Source organism: Triticum urartu, chromosome 2, assembly GCF_003073215.2.
Source record: "Triticum urartu cultivar G1812 chromosome 2, Tu2.1, whole genome shotgun sequence".
NCBI classification, from domain to species: Eukaryota; Viridiplantae; Streptophyta; class Magnoliopsida; order Poales; family Poaceae; genus Triticum; species Triticum urartu.
The window spans coordinates 696,955,619-696,978,128 of record NC_053023.1 but is presented as its reverse complement, the minus strand read 5'-3'; positions in this window follow the sequence as shown (position 1 = coordinate 696,978,128).

The window sequence follows — 22,510 nt, the reverse complement described above, 5'->3', positions numbered from 1 at the left end:
TGCAACTCCTGGATATCGTAGGAATGCTTTGGGTGTACCAAACGTCACAACGTAACTGGGTGGCTATAAAGGTGCACTACGGGTATCTCCAAAAGTGTCTGTTGGGTTGGCACGAATCGAGACTGGGATTTGTCACTCCGTGTAAACGGAGAGGTATCTCTGGGCCCACTCGGTAGGACATCATCATAATGTGCACAATGTGACCAAGGAGTTGATCACGGGATGATGTGTTACGGAACGAGTAAAGAGACTTGCCGGTAACGAGATTGAACGAGGTATGGGGATACCGACGATCGAATCTCAGGCAAGTAACATACCAATAGACAAAGGGAATTGAATACGGGATTGATTGAATCCCCGACATCGTGGTTCATCCGATGAGATCATCGTGGAACATGTGGGAGCCAACATGGGTATCCAGATCCCGCTGTTGGTTATTGGCCGGAGAGGTGTCTCGGTCATGTCTGCATGGTTCCCGAACCCGTAGGGTCTACACACTTATGGTTCGGTGACGCTAGAGTTGTTATGGGAAATAGTATGTGGTTAGTGAAGGTAGTTCGGAGTCCCGGATGAGATCCCGGACGTCACGAGGAGTTCCGGAATGGTCCAGCGGTGAAGATCAATATATTGGACGAAGGGTATTGGAGTCCGGAAGTGTTCCGGGGGTATCAGGCTATGGCCAGCATGACCGAAAGGTGTTTCTGGAGCCCCGACAAGTGTGGGAGGGCCTCATGGGCCAAAGGGGAAGGGGCAAACCAGCCCACTAAGCGGTGGTGCGCCCCCACACCCTTTCACACGTTACTTGCGGAGGTGGGGCGCCTCCACCTGGCTTGGGAGGCAAGCCTCCACCTGCTTGGCTTTGGGGGCAAGTCTCCCTAGGATTTTCCCTAGGGAGATCCAATCTGCCCTAGCCGCCGCCCCTTGGGGGAAACCCTAGGGCGCCTCCCCCTCTCCCCTTGCCGCTATATATAGTGAAAGGGTGGGAGGGCAGCCGTACCTCTTCCCTGGCGCAGCCCTCCCTCCTCCTACCTTCTCCTCCTCCTCCATGGTGCTTGGCGAAGCCCTGCCGGAGAACCACAAGCTCCTCCACCACCACGCCGTCATGCTGTTGGACTTCTCCCTCAACTTCTCCTCTCCCCTTGTTGTATCAAGAAGGAGGAGACGTCCCCGGGCTGTACGTGTGTTGAACGCGGAGGCGCCGTCCGTTCGGCACTTGATCGGATCTTCCGCGATTTGAATCACCGCGAGTACGACTCCATCAACCGCGTTCTTGTAACGCTTCCGTGTCGCAATCTACAAGGGTATGTAGATGCACTCCCCTTCCCCTCGTTGCTAGATTACTCCATAGATTGATCTTGGTGATGCGTAGAAAATTTTAAATTTCTGCTACGATCCCCAACATAGTTACCTTGCTGTCTTTATATTTTCAGATTACAAAATCCTATATCTACCATCCATATTGCACTTGTATCACCATCTCTTCGCCAAACTAGTGCACCTATACAATTACCATTGTATTGGGTGTGTTGGGGACACAAGAGACTCTTTGTTATTTGGTTGCAGGGTTGCTTGAGAGAGACCATCTTCATCCTACGCCTCCCACGAATTGATAAACCTTAGGTCATCAACTTGAGGTAAATTTGCTACTGACCTACAAACCTCTACACTTGGAGGACCAACAAAGTCTACAAGAAGAAGGTTGTGTAGTAGACATCACCTATCTATTAAGCCCCTTAAGGCCTAACTTGCCGAGCTCAACTTTTGTTAGCTCTAACTACTTTATGAGATCTTTAATCTCTTTCCAAGAACTTTGTGTTAAACACAACAAAATTTTCTGTCAAACGGATATCAATCCTTAATTAGGCCACCCGTGCCCACATTAAGGCTCGGGGCCTACTGGGCCTCGTGCTTATTATTTATAAATATTAAAGGGGCACATTGATCCCCTGATCTGGTGTTGCCACCCGACTAGTGTCTCGGGGGCTACTGCATTGCCTATTCAATGCAGAAAATTCAAAGTGCTTAGTGTTCGGCTTGTCCGAACTATGGGCAAACGCATCTTCGGACAACAATATCTACCATCTGGACCTATCCGGCATCAAGCTAATATATTATGGCAACTTCTCAAGACCCTCTCTCAAGGGCCCGTTCGCCGATCACTATTTCCTCTAAAATATTACACCGCGTTTCTATTCCTAAGTATGCTGCCGAGCTGGGAATTGATCCTTAGGCTGATTTTACGAATCGACCTGAGTCTTAGGGGCTACTAGGGTCAGCGGTTTGATTTTATCGTTCAGGTGCATCCCAGATATTAGGCCAACTATTGGGGAACGCAGTAATTTCAAAAAAATTCCTACGCACACGCAAGATCTATCATGTTGATGCATAGCAACGAGAGGGGAAGAGTGTTGTCCACGTACTCTCGTAGACCATAAGCGGAAGCGTCATGACAACGCAGTTGATGTAGTCGTACGTCTTCACGATCCGACCGATCCTAGCACCGAAGGTACGGCACCTCCGCGACCTGCACACGTTCAGCTCGGTGACGTCCCGCGAACTCTAGATCCAGCTGAGTGTCTAGGGAGAGTTTCGTCAGCGCGACGGCGTGATGACGGTGATGATGAAGCTACCGGCGCAGGGCTTCGCCTAAGCACTGCAACGATATGACCGAGGTGGATTATGGTGGAGGGGGGCACCGCACACGGCTAACAAAGTCAACTTGTGTGTTCTAGGGTGCTCCCTACCCCCGTATATAAAGGAGCAAGGGGGGAGGCCGGCCGGCCCTTGGGGTGTGCCAAGGAGGGGAGGAGTCCTCCTCCTAGTGGGAGTATGACTCCTCCTTTCCTAGTCCAACTAGGAGGAGGAAGGGGAAGGAAGGAGAGAGGGAGAGAAAGAGGGGGTGCCACCCCCTCCTTGTCCAATTCGGACTCCTCAAGGGGGGCATGCGGCCAGCCCTAAGGCCCCCTCCTCTCTCTCTCACAAGGCCCATGTTAGCCCATTAGTGTTGGGGAACGTAGTAATTTCAAAAAATTTCCTACGCATACGCAAGATCATGGTGATGCATAGCAACGAGGGGAGAGTGTTGTCTACGTACCCTCGTAGACCGAAGCGGAAGCATTGACGCAACGTAGAGGAAGTAGTCGTACGTCTTCCCGATCCGACCGATCCAAGCACCGTTACTCCGGCACCTCCGAGTTCTTAGCACACGTACAACTCGATGACGCTCCCCGGGCTCCGATCCAGCAAAGCTTCGGGGATGAGTTCCGTCAGCACGACGGCGTGGTGATGATGATGATGTACTACCGACGTAGGGTTTCGCCTAAGCACTACAACGATATGACCGAGGTGGAATATGGTGGAAGGGGGCATCGCACACGGCTAAGGAACGATCACGTTGATCAATTATGTCTAGAGGTGCCCCCTGCCCCCGTATATCAAGGATCCAACGGGGGGTGCGGCCGGCCCTATGGTGGCGCGCAGGAGGAGTCCTACTCCTACCGGGAGTAGGACTCCCCCCCAATCCTTGTCCAACTAGGAGAGGTGGAGGGAGAATAGGAAAGGGGGGGCGCCGCCCCTCCCTCCTTGTCCAATTCGGACTAGGAGGAGAGGGGGCGCGCGGCCTGCCCTGGCAGCCCCTTCCTCTTCTCCACATTAGGCCCATGAGGCCCATTAACTCCCCGGGGGGTTCCAGTAACCCCCCGGTGCTCCGGTTTTATCCGATACTACTCCGGAACCCTTCCGGTGTCCGAATATAGTCATCCAATATATCAATCTTTATGTCTCGACCATTTCGAGACTCCTCGTCATGTCCGTGATCACATCCGGGACTCCGAACTAACTTCGGTACATCAAAATGCATAAACTCATAATAACTGTCATTGTAACGTTAAGCGTGCGGACCCTACGGTTCGAGAACAATGTAGACATGAATGAGACAAATCTCCGGTCAATAACCAATAGCGGGACCTGGATGCCCATATTGGCTCCTACATATTCTACGAAGATCTTTATCAGTCAGACCGCATAACAACATACGTTGTTCCCTTTGTCATCGGTATGTTACTTGCCCGAGATTCGATCGTCGGTATCCAATACCTAGTTCAATCTCGTTACCTGCAAGTCTCTTTACTCGTTCTGTAATACATCATCCCGCAACTAACTCATTAGTTGCAATGCTTGCAAGGCTTATGTGATGTGCATTACCGAGAGGGCCCAGAGATACCTCTCCGACAATCGGAGTGACAAATCCTAATCTCGAAATACGCCAACCCAACATGTACCTTTGGAGACACCTGTAGAGCTCCTTTATAATCACCCAGTTACGTTGTGACGTTTGGTAGCACACAAAGTGTTCCTCCGGCAAACGGGAGTTGCATAATCTCATAGTCATAGGAACATGTATAAGTCATGAAGAAAGCAATAGCAACATACTAAACGGTCGGGTGCTAAGCTAATGGAATGGGTCATGTCAATCAGATCATTCATCTAATGATGTGATCCCGTTAATCAAATAACAACTCTTTGTCCATGGTTAGGAAACATAACCATCTTTGATTAACGAGCTAGTCAAGTAGAGGCATACTAGTGACACTCTGTTTGTCTATGTATTCACACATGTATTATGTTTCCGGTTAATACAATTCTAGCATGAATAATAAACATTTATCATGAAATAAGGAAATAAATAATAACTTTATTATTGCCTCTAGGGCATATTTCCTTCAGTCTCCCACTTGCACTAGAGTCAAAGGGTTTACTAGATTCAATAATCAAGTTCACATCGCTATGTGATTAACACCCAAAGAGTGATCATGTTTTGCTTGTGAGAGAAATTTAGTCAACGGGCCTGCCAAATTGAGATCCGTATGTATTTTGCAAAATTCTATGTCTACAATGCTCTGCACGGAGCTACTCTAGCTAATTGCTCCTACTTTCAATATGTATCCAGATTGAGACTTAGAATCATCTGGATCAGTGTCAAAAACTTGCATCGACGTAACCCTTTACGATGAACCTTTTTGTCACGTCCATAATCGAGAAACATATCCTTATTTCACTAAGGATAATTCTGACCGCTGTCCAGTGATCTACTCCTAGATCACTATTGTACTCCCTTGCCAAATCAGTGCAGGGTATACAATAGATCTGGTATACAGTATGACATACTTTATAGAACCTATGGCCAAGGCATAGGGAATGACTTTCATTCTCTTTCTATCTTCTGCCGTGGTCGGGCTTTGAGTCTTACTCAACTTCACACCTTGTAATACAGGCAAGAACTCTTTCTTTGACTGCTCCATTTTAAACTACTTCAAAATCTTGTCAAGGTATGTACTCATTGAAAAAACTTATCAAGCGTCTTGATCTATTTCTATAGATCTTGAAGCTCAATATGTAAGCAGCTTCACCGAAGTCTTTCTTTGAAAAAACTCCTTTATGCTTTACAGAATAATTCTACATTATTTCCGATCAACAATATGTCATTCACATATACTTATCAGAAATGCTATAGTGCTCCCACTCACTTTCTTGTAAATACAGGCTTCACCGCAAGTCTGTATAAAACTATATGCTTTGATCAACTCATCAAAGCGTATATTCCAACTCTGAGATGCTTGTATCAGTCCATAGATGGATTGCTGGAGCTTGCATATTTTGTTAACACCTTTAGGATCGACAAAACCTTCTAGTTGCATCGTATACAACTCTTCTTTAATAAATCCATTAAGGAATGCAGTTTTGTTTATCCATTTGCCAGATTTCATAAAATGTGGCAATTGCTAACATGATTCGAACAGACTTAAGCATAGATACGAGTGAGAAACTCTCATCGTAGTCAACACTTTGAACTTGTCAAAAACCTTTTGCAACAATTCTAGCTTTGTAGATAGTAACACTACTATCAGCGTCCGTCTTCCTCTTGAAGATCCATTTATTTTCTATGGCTTGCCGATCATCGGGCAAATCCATCAAAGTCCATACTTTGTTCTCATACATGGATCATATCTCAGATTTCATGGCCTCAAACCATTTTGCGGAATCTGGGCTCACCATCGCTTCTTCATAGTTCATAGGTCCGTCATGGTCTAGTAACATAACCTCCAGAACAGGATTACCGTACCACTCTGGTGCGGATCTCACTCTGGTTTACCTACGAGATTCGGTAGTAACTTGATCCGAAGTTTCATGATCATCATCATTTGCTTCCTCACTAATTGGTGTAGGTGTCACAGAAACCGGTTTCTGTGATGTACTACTGTCCAATAAGGGAGGAGGTATAGTTACCTCATCAAGTTCTAATTTCCTCCCACTCACTTCTTTCGAGAGAAACTCCTTCTCTAGAAAGTTTCTGAATTTCGCAACAAAAGTCTTGCCTTCGGATCTGTGATAGAAGGTGTACCCAACAGTAACTTTTGGGTATCCTATGAAGACACACTTTTCCGATTTGGGTTTGAGCTTATCAGGACGAAACTTTTTCACATAAGCATCACAACCCCAAACTTTTAAGAAACAACAACTTTGGTTTCTTGCTAAACCATAGTTCATATAGTGTCGTTTCAACGGATTTAGATGGTGCCCTATTTAACGTGAATGCAGTTGTCTCTAATGCATAACCCCAAAACGATAGTGGTAAATCGGCAAGAGACATCATAGATTGCACCATATCTAATAAAGTACGGTTACGATGTTTGGACACACCATTACACGGTGGTGTTCCAGGTGGCGTGAGTAGTGAAACTATTTCACATTGTTTTAACTGAAGGCCAAACTCGTAACTCAAATATTTTACCTCTGCGATCATATCGTAGAAACTTTTATTTTCTTGTTACGATGATTCTCCACTTCACTCTGAAATTCTTTGAACTTTTCAAATGTTTCAGACTTGTGTTTCATCAAGTAGATATACCCATATCTGCTCAAATCATCTGTGAAGGTCAGAAAATAATGATACTTGCCGCGAGCCTCAACACTCATCGGATCGCATACATCAGTATGTATTATTTCCAATAAGTTAGTTGCTTGCTCTATTATTCCGGAGAACGGAGTCTTAGTCATCCTTCCCATGAGGCATGGTTCGCAAGCATCAAGTGATTCATAATCAAGTGATTCCAAAAGCCCATTAGCATGGAGTTTCTTCATGCGCTTTACACCAATATGACCTAAACGGCAGTGCCACAAATAAGTTGCACTATCATTATTAACTTTGCATCTTTTGGTTTCAATATTATGAATATGTGTATCACTACGATCGAGATCCAATGAACCATTTTCATTGGGTGTGTAACCATATAAGGTTTTATTCATGTAAACAGAACAACAATTTATTCTTTTACTTAAATGAATAACCGTATTACAATAAACATGATCAAATCATATTCATGCTCAACGCAAACACCAAATAACACTTATTTACGTTCAACACTAATCCCGAAAGTATAGGGAGTGTGCGATGATGATCATATCAATTTTGGAACCAATTCCAACACACATCGTTACTTCACCCTTAACTAGTCTCTGTTTATTCTGCAACTCCCGTTTCGAGTTACTAATCTTAGCAACTGAACTAGTATCAAATACCGAGGGGTTGCTATAAACACTAGTAAAGTACACATCAATAACATGTATATCAAATATACTTATGTTCACTTTGCCATCCTTTTTATCTGCCAATCACTTGGGGTAGTTCTGCTTCCAGTGACCAGTCCCTTTGCAATTGAAGCACTTAGCCTCAGGCTTAGGATCAGACTTGGGCTTCTTCGCTTAAGCAGCAACTTGCTTGCCGTTCTTCTTGAAGTTCCCCTTCTTCCCTTTGCCCTTTTCTTGAAACTAGTGGTCTTGTCAACCATCAACACTTGATGTTTTTCTTGATTTCTACCTTCGTTGATTTTAGCATCACGAAGAGCTTGGGAGTTGTTTCCGTTATCCCTTGCATATTATAGTTCATCACGAAGTTCTACTAACTTGGTGATGGTGACTAGAGAATTCTGTCAATCACTATCTTATCTGGAAGATTAACTCCCACTTGATTCAAGCGATTGTAGTACCCAGACAATGTGAGCACATGCTCACTAGTTGAGCGATTCTCCTCCATCTTTTAGCTATAGAACTTGTTGGAGACTTCATATCTCTCAACTCAGGTATTTGCTTGAAATATTAACTTCAACTCCTGGAACATCTCATATGGTCCATGACGTTCAAAACGTCTTTGAAGTCCCGATTCTAAGCCATTAAGCATGGTGCACTAAACTATCAAGTAGTCATTATATTGAGCTAGCCAAACGTTCATAACGTCTGCATCTGCTCCTGCAATAGGTCTGTCACCTAGCGGTGCATCAAGGACATAATTTTTCTGTGCAGCAATGAGGATAAACCTCAGATCACGGATCCAATCCGCATCATTGCTACTAACATCTTTCAACACAATTTTCTCTAGGAACATATCAAAATAAACACAGGGAAGCAACAACGCGAGCTATTGATCTACAACATAATTTGCAAAATACTACCAGGACTAAGTTCATGATAAATTTAAGTTCAATTTAATCATATTACTTAAGAACTCCCACTTAGATAGACATCCCTCTAATCCTCTAAGTGATCACGTGATCCAAATCAACTAAACCATGTCCGATCATCACGTGAGATGGAGTAGTTTCATTGGTGAACATCACTATGTTGATCATATCTACTATATGATTCACGCTCGACCTTTCGGTCTCCATGTTCCGAGGCCATATCTGTATATGCTTGGCTCGTCAAGTATAACCTGAGTATTCCGCGTGTGCAACTGTTTTGCACCTGTTGTATTTGAACGTAGAGCCTATCACACCCGATCATCACGTGGTGTCTCAGCACGAAGAACTTTCGCAATGGTGCATACTCAGGGAGAACACTTCTTGATAATTTAGTGAGAGATCATCTTATAATGCTACCGTCAATCAAAGCAAGATAAGATGCATAAAAGATAAACATCACATGCAATCAATATAAGTGATATGATATGGCCATCATCATCTTGTGCCTGCGATCTCCATCTCCGAAGCACCATCATGATCACCATCGTCACCGGCACGACACCTTGATCTCCATCGTAGCATCGTTGTCGTCTCGCCAATCTTATGCTTCCACGACTATCGCTACCGCTTAGTGATAAAGTAAAGCATTACAGCGCGATTGCATTGCATACAATAAAGTGACAACCATATGGCTCCTGCCAGTTGCCGATAACTCCGTTACAAAACATGATCATCTCATACAATAAAATTAGCATCATGTCTTGACCATATCACATCACAACATGCCCTGCAAAAACAAGTTAGACGTCCTCTACTTTGTTTGTTGCAAGTTTTATGTGGCTGCTACGGGCTTAAGCAAGAACCAATCTTACCTACGCATCAAAACCACAACGATAGTTTGTCAATTTGACTCCGTTTTAACCTTCGCAAGGACCGGGCATAGCCACACTTGGTTCAACTAAAGTTGGAGAAACAGTCACCCGCAAGCCACCTTTGTGCAAAGCACGTCGGGAGAACCGGTCTCGTGTAAGCGTACGCGTAATGTCGGTCCGGGCCGCTTCATCCAACAATACCGCCGAACCAAAGTATGACATGCTGGTAGGCAGTATGACTTATATCGCCCACAACTCACTTGTGTTCTACTCGTGCATATAACATCAAACCATAAAACCTAGGCTCGGATGCCACTGTTGGGGAACGTAGTAATTTCAAAAAAATTCCTATGCACACGCAAGATCATGGTGATGCATAGCAACGAGGGGAGAGTGTTGTCTACGTACCCTCGTAGACCGAAGCGGAAGCGTTGACGCAACGTAGAGGAAGTAGTCGTACGTCTTCCCGATCCGACCGATCCAAGCACCGTTACTCCGGCACCTCCGAGTTCTTAGCACACGTACAGCTCGATGACGCTCCCCGGGCTCCGATCCAGCAAAGCTTCGGGGATGAGTTCCGTCAGCACGACGGCGTGGTGACGATGATGATGTACTACCGACGTAGGGTTTCGCCTAAGCACTACAATGATATGATCGAGGTGGAATATGGTGGAAGGGGGCACCGCACACGGCTAAGGAACGATCAGTTGATCAATTGTGTCTAGAGGTGGCCCCCTGCCCCCGTATATCAAGGATCCAAGGCGGGGGGTGCGGCCGGCCCTATGGTGGCGCGCAGGAGGAGTCCTACTCCCACCGGGAGTAGGACTCCCCCCCAATCCTTGTCCAACTAGGAGAGGTGGAGGGAGAATAGGAAAGGGGGGCGCCGCCCCTCCCTCCTTGTCCAATTCGGACTAGAGGGAGAGGGGGCGCGCGGCCTGCCCTGGCAGCCCCTTCCTCTTCTCCACATTAGGCCCATTAACTCCCCGGGGGGTTCCGGTAACCCCCCGGTTCTTCGGTTTTATCCGATACTACTCCGGAACCCTTCCGGTGTCCGAATATAGTCATCCAATATATCAATCTTTATGTCTCGACCATTTCGAGACTCCTCGTCATGTACGTGATCACACTCGGGACTCTGAACTAACTTCGGTACATCAAAATGCATAAACTCATAATAACTGTCATCGTAACGTTAAGCGTGCGGACCCTACGGTTCGAGAACAATGTAGACATGACTGAGACAAATCTCCGGTCAATAACCAATAGCGGGACCTGGATGCCCATATTGGCTCCTACATATTCTATGAAGATTTTTATCGGTCAGACCGCATAACAACATACGTTGTTCCCTTTGTCATCGGTATGTTACTTGCCCGAGATTCGATCGTCGGTATCCAATACCTAGTTCAATCTCATTACCGGCAAGTCTCTTTACTCATTATGTACTACATCATCCCGCAACTAACTCATTAGTTGCAATGCTTGCAAGGCTTATGTGATGTGCATTACCGAGAGGGCCCAGAGATACCTCTCCGACAATCGGAGTGACAAATCCTAATCTCGAAATACGCCAACCCAACATGTACCTTTGGAGACACCTGTAGAGCTCCTTTATAATCACCCAGTTACGTTGTGACGTTTGGTAGCACACAAAGTGTTCCTCCGGCAAACGGGAGTTGCATAATCTCATAGTCATAGGAACATGTATAAGTCATGAAGAAAGCAATAGCAACATACTAAACGATCGGGTGCTAAGCTAATGGAATGGGTCATGTCAATCAGATCATTCATCTAATGATGTGATCCCGTTAATAAAATAACAACTCTTTGTCCATGGTTAGGAAACATAACCATCTTTGATTAACGAGCTAGTCAAGTAGAGGCATACTAGTGACACTCTGTTTGTCTATGTATTCACACATGTATTATGTTTCCGGTTAATACAATTCTAGCATGAATAATAAACATTTATCATGAAATAAGGAAATAAATAATAACTTTATTATTGCCTCTAGGGCATATTTCCTTCAATTAGTTCCCCCGGGGGTTCCGATAACCCCCCGGCACTCCGACAATTATCTGGTGACCCCCGGAACTTATCCGGTGTCCGAATATAGTCATCCAATATATCAATCTTTATGTATCGACCATTTCGAGACTCCTCGTCATGTCCGTGATCATATCCGGGACTCGGAACAACCTTCAATACATCAAAACACATAAACGCATAATACCAATCATCACCGAACGTTAAGCGTGCGGACCCTACGGGTTCGAGAACTATGTAGACATGACCGAGACTCATCTCCGGTCAATAACTAATAGCGGAACCTGTATGCTCATATTGGTTACTACATATTCTACAAAGATCTTTATAGGTCAAACTGCATAACAACATACGTTGTTCCCTCTATCATCGGTATGTTACTTGCCCGAGATTCGATCGTCGGTATCTCAATACCTAGTTCAATCTCATTACCGGCAAGTCTCTTTACTCGTTCCGTAATGCAACATCCCGTAACTAATTCATTATTCACATTTCTTGCAAGGCTTATAGTGATGTGCATTACCGAGAGGGCCCAGAGATACCTCTCTGATACACGGAGTGACAAATCCTAATCTCGATCTATGCCAACTCAACAAACACCATCGGAGACACCTGTAGAGCATCTTTATAGTCACCCAATTACGTTGTGACGTTTGATAGCACACTAAGTGTTCCTCTGGTATTTGGGAGTTGCATAATCTCATAGTTATAGGAACATGTATAAGTTATGAAGAAAGCAATACCAGTAAACTAAACGATCATCGTGCTAAGCTAATGGATGGGTCAAGTCAATCACATCATTCTCTAATGATGTGATCCCGTTCATCAAATGACAACTCTTTGTCCATGGCTTGGAAACTTAACCATCTTTGATTAATGAGCTAGTCAAGTAGAGGCATACTAGTGACACCATGTTTGTCTATGTATTCACACATGTACTAAGTTTCCGGTTAATACAATTCTAGCATGAATAATAAACATTTATCATGATATAAGGAAATATAAATAACAACTTTATTATTGCCTCTAGGGCATATTTCCTTCACCAACACGCACCTTGAGGGCTACTGGCTATACATCTCGGCAGAGAATACATTGCACAATTTGAAATTAAATTCATAACAATCATCCCATGACCGGGGCGGTGCACCACCTTGGATACAGTCCGGCGTTGGTGCTCGACCGCAAAATATACCTCAGAAGCAGTCCGGCATAAAGCTCGGTTGCAAGTGGCTGGCTCCATAGTGGGCATCTCCTGCATTAAGCTCATTTGAACCCTTTTAACTTTTTCAAGACTATCGGTGTCAAAACCGGCGGATCTCGGGTAGGGGGTCCCGAACTGTGCGTCTAAGGCGGATGGTAACCGGAGGCAGGAGACACGATGTTTACCCAGGTTCGGGCCCTCTTGATGGAGGTAATACCCTACGTCCTGCTTGATTGTTCTTGATGATATGAGTATTACAAGAGTTGATCTACGACAAGATCGTAGAGGCTAAACCCTAGAAGCTAGCCTATGGTATGATTGTATGTTATCCTACGGACTAAACCCTCTGGTTTATATAGACACCGGAGGGGGCTAGGGTTACACAAGGTCGGTTACAAGGGAGGAGATCTACATATCCATATTGCCTAGCTTGCCTTCCACGCCAAGGAGAGTCCCATCCGGACACGGGACGAAGTCTTCAATCTTGTATCTTTATAGTCCAACAGTCCGGCCAAAGGATATAGTCCGGCTGTCCGGAGACCCCCTAATCTAGGACTCCCTCAGTAGCCCTTGAACCAGGCTTCAATGACGATGAGTCCGGCGCGCAGTTTTGTCTTCGACATTGCAAGGCGGGTTCCTCCTCCGAATACTCCATGGAAGATTTTGAACACAAGGATAGTGTCCGGCTCTGCAAAACAAGTTCGACATACCACCGTAGAGAGGATAATATTTCCACAAATCTAACCTGTTGACACGTTTAGCAACATGACATCATGTCATGGCCCGGTCATTATTTGAACCTCTTTTCTCACCGACACTGCACATATCGTGAGGTGATTTTCCTGACACGTCTTGTCAAAGCAGAGATCGTGTCCCCCTATCACGGGATTCTCATCAATACAGATGTGGGTAACCCAACCGCGCCATCAATTATGGTGCTTGGGGAATGAGAGGTTTTACTAGGTAAGTGGGGAGGCACACCGCCTCTTCTGCCCTTACAAAGGGACAAGGATTCACTCTTTTCAACCACGCCTTCTTCCCGACTCATTCCCTTCTGCTCAGGCTCCAGCGCCCAAGCGTTCATCTTCTCTTCCCACAAAAGGCCTTCCAAAGATGTCCAGACCTAGAGTAGGAGGCAAATGGATGGCCTCTACCGTCCGAGAGAAGGATATCAAAAAGCTTCGGGAGGCCGGGTATCTGGCCAAGAAAATCAGCCACCGTCTCCCGACGGCGGGACAAATCGTCCCTACACCGGAACCCCATGAGAGGGTCGTATTCCTCCCTCATTTTGTCCGTGGGCTAGGGTTTCCCCTCCACCCGTTCGTTCACGGTATCATGTCCCCTAATTCCTTCCTCAATATATCGACATTTATTGTCGTTTGCGAGGCTTTCCTCCACATCTCGCCGCACTTCGGTTTATGGCTGAAGGTTTTTAATGTGAAGCCCAAGGTGGTGGGCGGCGAGCATGCCGAGTGCGGGGGCTGTATGGTGAGAAAGATGCCCAATGTCATATGGCCAATGGGAACCTTTAATGATTCTGTCAAGGAGTGGCAACAGCAGTGGTTTTACATCACTAAGCCGTGCGGCAAGGAATGGGCCGCCTCTCCCGAGTTTCGATCCAGCGCCCCTCCGCGGCTTACATCCTAGGTCAGGAAAGGCCTGGACTGGTCCTCGTCCGACGAACTGTCGGTGCTTCAGACGCGTGTTAAAGATATGGGAGATAAGAGCATTGAACTTGTCAACGTAGTCCAGGTGACGTTAGTCCGCCGGATACTGCCTTGTCAACATCGGACTTGCAATCTATGGGATTTCGATCCGGCCAGGCACCAAACTTTGCGAAGGTTCTTCGACTCCTCGCACGAGGACATTTGGAAGGTGCTTTTCAAGTCCAGCAAATCATGGCTGGACTCCGCCGAAGACCGCGGGTACCAACTGTCCTGCCCTGCAAGTTCGGTGAGTTTATCAAACTTTTATATCTGCATGACCCAAAGGAAGCGCTTAACGCATGTTTATTCAACTCCCCCAGAGCTGGACGAAGAAGGCGGAGCGGATCCATTTTCCGGCCCCGCTTCCCGAAGACCCGGCCATCCCACTTCTGACGAAGATGCTGGTCCCGGCGCCCTACAAGGTGCTGAAGAAGATGGCCGAAAAGGAAGCCAAAAAGGCCCGGGGCGGCCTTCGTTGTCGCGGCACTTCGGACATAATACCCGAAGGTTCTAATGCCCGTTCCGCCTCTGAAGAGGATAAAAAGGAGGAGGAAGATGAATCCCCTTTGGGGGGAAGGAGGAAGAGGACGGCCTCCGCACCCTTGGAGGCTGAACTGCCCAAAAGGGGAAGGGCTTCTCTCCTGGAGGAGTCCACTGCCGCCATCGACAGCGACCTGGCATGGGATACCAGGGCCCAGCCCCTGGTCAACTCGTAAGTATATAAAATCCGAGTACGTTTTAAGCATCCGGACTCATCGTGGCTTAGTATTTTAACCTTAAGCCATATTTTTTGGTAGTCCGGTGAGGTCCCGTACCCAACAATCCTCATCAGAGGACCTGTTGAGCTCGAATGCTATGGAGAGTGGGACTCCCCAAAAGGCCCCTTCCTCCAAGCAGGTGCATAACACCAAGGCTTCATCCCAGGAGGGCCCCGGCCAAGGAGGAAAGGAAGAAACTATGAAGGCAACGCCTGGAGGTCAAACCGCCGGGGCCAGACACGTGGGGAAAAGATTCCCATAGGGTCAGACGGCGGGGGCGACCTTGAGTTCGGCTCCTCACCGGATGCGATTCCAGAGGTTTATACGCCTCCAGAATCAAGAAGGCAACGTCCTTCAGCTGGAGGGAACGTGCTTGTTCCGTCGGCGACCTCTGTCCATCCAGAGGTGTCGGATGCTTTGTTGGTGGCGTTACGAGACACCTCCATTATTGACGAACACCGTGCCCTTATGGGTGCGGTGATTGAGAAGATTTAGTCAACCGAGAGTGGACTGAACGAAGCCTGTATCAGCCTTATAAGAGGCTTTGAGGTATGTTAAGTTGCCGAAGAGTGTCATAGTATAGATAGTAGCCCCTGATACCCTGTTCGGTGAAAGAAGGAACCGGAGAGGGGATCGCATTGATGATCACAGGAAGACTCATTGAATGATATTGATTTCTCTTATGTTCCAAGCAGATACCTGTATCGGCTGCTGCCTCTCGTACTGCGGAGATCTTCGGACTGAATCAAAGTCTAGAGCGGGCCATAGAAGAAATTGGCCAATTAAAAATGCAATTGAGGGATAAACAAGGTATGCACAAGTGTTGCACGCATTTATTGTGAAATAGATGTTCAGTATGAAATAAGCCGCATAATTTGTGCTAGGGGTTATGACCGAAGCCGAGGCCCTCAAAAGGGTCGTTGCCGAGGCTGAGAAAAAGGCGGCCATGGAGAGGACTCTTCGTGAGAAACACGAAGCCAGAGTTATTAAAGCTGAGCAGGAGCTGCAAGAGGCCGTAAGTAAATGCGAGGCCTTGGAGCAGAGTTTAACGGAGAAAGAGTCCGAACTCACCAAGGCACGTCAAGCCACGAGCGACGCCCGGGGGGAAACCCAAAGCGCCCTGCAGGGGATCCAAGAGGCGAGGAAGATCGCAGTGGGTAAGGCTTTTCCCATGTAAAGCAAGTATTTGAAGGGAAAACTACGTTTCTGATTGTGAATCCAGACTTCTCAGGTGTATTTGCCGAGCTACCTCACAGTATATCAGATGCTGCGCCATTCTACCGAGCCGAAGGAAGGAACACCGCGGATAAGCTCTTTTGGTCGCAGTATTTGGCACTGAATTATCCGGTGCCTTTTGCCGATCAACTGAGACAGCTGATCAAACTGCATAAGGTGGCAGAACTAGCAATGAAAGATATGGTTATCCAGCTATGGCCTGCCGAGCCGATTCCAAGAAGCTAGTTCGGGCTCGTGAGGCGGCTTATAAGCGCTCGCCCTCGACTTGATGTCATCAAGCAGCCGGTCTGTATAGAAGGAGCGCGAATGCCCTTCGCCCTCGCAAAGGTGCACTGGGGGAAGATGGATGCCGAGAAGCTAGTGACCGAGGGACCGCCAGAGGGAAAGGAGCACCGCAAGCCCAAATTGTATTATAAGAGTGCCCTGAAAGGATCCTACCTTGCAACGGAGCTATGTACCAAGGACATCATATTTCCATGAGTGCCGATCATGTTATCCTTTGTAATGTTTGAACAAGGTAGTTTATATGTCGCCTGTCATATAAAAGTTTACCCTCCGATGCGGCCGTTTGTATGTTAAGGCTGAGAGTTGGCCAGTCGTCGGCTTCTGCCCCCACGTAGGAAGGACGGGGGTGTTCGGGATAAACCTGAGCACTCTTTATCCCAGTTTTGGGTCCTCCGAGGGAGGTGCTCAGCACAACGAACCAGGTAATCGGACTATAGGGCTTTATCACTCTCAGTTAGCCATAGGAGCTTTAGTATGGTCGGCGCAGCCCCTTGTGTTCGGAAGACCGTACTAGGGGCTCCATAAGCGCCTGATTGGAGAAAAAGCCGATCCATCGCACGCTGCATTGGTTATGGCATTATGCGGGAGAAATCCTTAAAGATTTTGTGACTGCTCGAACAGCTGACCAGCTCTCGCCGTATCATGACAGTTAGTTTTCGGCTTTCTCTACTGAGGTGCTCATCCGGAAGAACCGGGACACAATCACAGTAGTTCTTGATACGTCTCCAACGTATCTATAATTTTTGATTGCTCCATGCTACATTATCTTCTGTTTTGGACATTATTGGGCTTTATTATCCACTTTTATATTATTTTTGGGACTAACCTATTGACCCAGAGCCCAGTGCCAGTGCCAGTTCCTGTTTTTCCCTTGTTTCAGTGTTTCGAAGAAAAGGAATATCAAACGGACTCGAAACGGAATGAAACCTTCTGGAGAAGTTATTTTTGGAAGGAAAGCAACCTGATAGACTTGGAGTGCACGTCAGGAAAGAAACGAGGGAGCCACGAGGTAGGGGGGCGCGCCCACCCCCCTAGGGCGCGCCCTCCACCCTCGTGGGCCCCTCGTGGCTCCCCTGACGTACTTCTTCCTACTATATATACCCATATACCCTAAAACGATCGGGGAGCACAATAGATTGGGAGTTCCACCGTCAGAAGCCTCCGTAGCCACCGAAAACCAATCTAGACCCGTTCCGGCATCCTGCCGGAGGGGGAAACGCTCTCCGGTGGCCATCTTCATCATCCTGGTGCTCTCCATGATGAGGAGGGAGTAGTTCTCCCTCGTGGCTGAGGGTATGTACCAGTAGCTATGTGTTTGATCTCTCTCTCTTGCTCGTGTTCTTGAGGTGATACGATCTTGATGTATCGCGAGCTTTGCTATTATATTTGGATCCTATGATGTTTCTTCCCCCCTCTACTCTCTTGTAATGGATTGAGTTTCCCCTTTGAAGTTATCTTATCGGATTGAGTCTTTAAAGATTTGAGAACACTTGATGTATGTCTTCCCGTGCGTATCTGTGGTGACAATGGGATATCACGTGATTCACTTGATGTATGTTTTGGTGATCAACTTGCGGATTCCGCCCATGAACCTATGCATAGGGGTTGGCACACGTTTTCGTCTGATTCTCCGGTAGAAACTTTGGGGCACTCTTTGAGGTTCTATGTGTTGGTTAAATAGATGAATATGAGATTGTGTGATGCATATCGTATAATCATACCCGCAGATACTTGAGGTGGCATTGGAGTATCTTGAGGTGGTTTCGTACCCTACCATAATCTCTTCATTTGTTCTCTGCTATTAGTGACTTTGGAGTGACTCTTTGTTGCATGTTGAGGGATAGTTATGTGATCCAATTTTGTTATTATTGTTGAGTTAACTTGCACTAGTGAAAGTATGAACCCTAGGCCTTGTTTCAACGCATTGCAATACCGTTTGTGCTCACTTTTATCATTAGTTACCATGCTGTTTTTATATTTGCAGATTACAAAAACCATTATCTACTATCATATACCACTTGTATCATCATCTCTTCGCCGAACTAGTGCACCTATACAATTTACCATTGTATTGGGTGTGTTGGGAACACAAGAGACTCTTTGTTATTTGGTTGCAGGGTTCCTTCAGAGAGACCATCTTCATCCTACGCCTCCTATAGATTGATAAACCTTAGGTCATCCACTTCAGGGAAATTTGCTACTGTCCTACAAACCTCTACACTTGGAGGCCCAACAACGTCTACAAGAAGAAGGTTGTCTAGTAGACATCAAGCTCTTTTCTGGCGCCGTTGTCGGGGAGGTTAGTGCTTGAAGGTATATCTTTAGATCTTGCAATCGAGTCTTTTAGTTTCTTGTTTTATTACTAGTTTAGTTTATAAAAGAAAACTATAAAAAATGGAATTAAGTTTGCCTCATATGCTTCATCTTTTTAATATCTTTCGTGAGTATGATGGGAAGGAAAATTGTGCTCAAGTGCTAGAAGAAGAATGCATTAGAATGTTTGGCACTAAATATTTGAATGATGAGCATTATTGCAATGTTGTTAGTATGAATTCCTTGAATATACATGATGCTAATGATATGCAATGCCACAAGCTTGGGGAAGCTATGTTTGATGAAGATGATATTTTTTGTCCCCCATGTTTTGATGAGAAAATATATTATGATGAAAGCATGCCTCCTATTTATGATAATTATATTGATGTGGATTTGGAGAGGTCATGACTTTATTTTGTGATGAATCCACTATTCTGGAAGAGGTTCCAATTGATTATGAGAACAAAGTTGCTATCTATGATGATTATTGTGATGACTTGTATGCTATAAAGAATAATGATATCCATGAAACTTGTCATCATGATTTTAGTTTTCAATTGGATTATGCCTCACATGATAATTATTTTGTTGAGTTTGCTCCCACTATTATTCATGAGAAGAATTTTGCTTGTGTGGGGAGTAATAAAATTTCTGTGCTTGTAGATCATGAAAAGAATGCTTTAGGTGATGGTTATATTGTTGAATTCATTCATGATTCTACTGAAAATTATTATGAGGGAGGAACATATGCTTGTAGGAATTGCAATAATAGCAGGTTTCCTATCTATGTGCTTAAAGTTATGAAGTTATGCTTGTTTTACCTTCCTATGCAAGTTGATTCTTGTTCCCACAAGTTGTTTGCTCACAAAATCCCTATACCTTAAGAAAAAGTAGCAGCAGCTTCAAGCTGATCAAGATTTGCTAGCTGACAGATGGATTGAAGTCCTGGCGGCCGAGGAATATAAACTCGAACGCCCCTCCAAAAGTTACCCAAAGAGCAGGTTGCTACCCCAACTGGAGGAGGAAGCACCGAAACCTACATCCCCGGCGTATGACGCGGCTGATCGGCCACCTCGTGGCCGCAACAAAGAGGCATTCCAGCCAAAAGCTCAGCCCGCACCCCGACGCCATTCAAATAAAAAGGCATGGGGAAATACACCAGACCTGCGAGACATATTGGAGGACAAAGCAAACATGCAAGATCGATCTACGGATCACGAGGGCGCGCCACTATGCGAGACGATAATCGTCACGCCAGATACAGTAAAAGTAAGTCCAGCCGGGCCGAACACAGCGGGCAAGACGCATTTGAGCTGCGTCACGATATAGCCCAGTACAGAGGCGCCGCACACCCCTTATGCTTCACAGACGAAGTAATGGATCATCAAATCCCAGAGGGTTTCAAACCCGTAAATATAGAATCATACGACGACACAACAGATCCTGCGGTATGGATCAAGGATTTCCTCCTGCACATCCACATGGCCCGCGGTGATGACATACACGCCATCAAATACCTCCCACTCAAACTCAAAGGACCATCTCAGCATTGGCTCAACATCTTGCCAGCAGAGTCCATTGGCTGTTGGGAAGATCTAGAAGCCGCATTCCTCGACAACTTTCAGGGCACTTATGTGCGACCACCAGATGCCGATGACTTGAGCCACATAATTCAGGAGCCAGAGGAATCGGCCAGGCAATTCTGGACACGGTTCCTAACAAAGAAAAATCAAATCGTCGACTATTCGGATGCAGAGGCCCTAGCAGCTTTTAAGCACAACATCCGCGACGAATGGCTCGCCCGGCACCTTGGCCAGGAAAAGCCGAAATCTATGGCAGCCCTCACGACACTCATGACCCGCTTTTGTGCAGGAGAGGACAGCTGGTTGGCTCGCAACAATAACATATCAAAGAACCATGGTACTTCGGATACCAAGGACGGCAACGACAGGTCACGTCACAACAAACATAAGTGCCGCATTAACAGCGACAATACCGAGGATAAGACAATTAATGCCGGATTCAAAGGCTCTAAACCCGGTTAGCGGAAAAAGCCATTCAAAAGAAGCACTCCGGGCCCGTCCAGTTTGGACCGTATACTCGATCGCTCGTGTCAAATACACAACACCCCCGACAAGCCAGCCAACCACACCAACAGGGATTGTTGGGTGTTCAAGCAGGCCGGCAAGTTAAATGCCGAAAACAAAGATAAGGGGTCACATAGCAATGACGAGGAGGAGCCCCGGCAGCCGAACACCGGAGAATAGAAGAGGTTCCCTCCACAAGTGCGGACAGTGAAAATGATATACACAACCCACATCCCCAAGAGGGAGCGGAAGCATGCGCTCAGGGACGTATATGCGTTGGAGCCAGTCGCCCCAAAGTTCAACCCATGGTCCTCCTGTCCGGTCACCTTCGATCGCAGGGACCACCCCACTAGTATCCGTCATGGCGGATTTGCCGCACTAGTCCTAGACCCAATCATTGACGGATTTCACCTCACTCGAGTCCTTATGGATGGCGGCAACAACCTGAACCTGCTTTATCAGGACACAGTGCGCAAAATGGGTATAGACCCCTCAAGGATCAAACCCACAAAAACGACCATTAAAGGCGTCATACCAGGTGTAGAGGCCCATTGCACAGGCTCAGTCACACTGGAAGTGGTCTTCGGATCCCCAAATAACTTCCGAAGCAAAGAGTTAATCTTCGACATAGTCCCGTTCCGCAGTGGCTACCATGCACTGCTCGGGCGGACCGCATTTGCGAGATTCAATGCAGTACCGCATTATGCATATCGCAAGCTCAAGATGCCAGGACCTCGGGGGGTCATCACAGTCAATGGAAACACAGAGCGCTCTCTCCACACGGAGGAGCACACTGTGGCCCTCGCAGCAGAAGCGCAAAGCAGCCTCTTAAGGCAATCCACTAGTTCGGCGATTAAGGACCCGGACACCTTCAAGCGCGCTCGGAGTAATCGGCAACAGGACCGCCTGGCACATTCCAAGCTCGCATAGCAATGCGGCCCCCACCCCGGTCCCAGCCAAACGGCGAAGCCCGTGCCACGCGTACATAATTACGCATTAAAAATACCATCGGCACAGGTGGGGAGGGGGGCACGACTACGGCACGCTCCAAGACGCGGCTTAAACCGCACTAGGGGCTTGCCGCTTTGTTATTTTTCTCTTTCAGGACTTTAATCTCTGGAAACCCTGTCCGGCAGCATGATTGCCGAACACATGATGCAGCAACCAAGGAGGCAGAAAGCTACGTCACACCACGGAACTCCCAGGTGGATTACGATAACGAGTGAAATACTCGCTTTAATACTATTCCTCAGCTTGCCCTTGGAGGGGATATGTCAAATAGTCCTACTTTTTGCTTATCGCACTACTTGTATCATTCTGCATTAATGCACCTTTTTGAATAAACAATGCATAGCATTAAGACTATTATTGTATTCTTCTTTTTTTACATATATATACGTTCATTCATGACATCTAGCACCCGTACACTCTGGTACGGCCAATACGCTAGGGGCTTAAGCATACCCCATAATACGGCATGAGA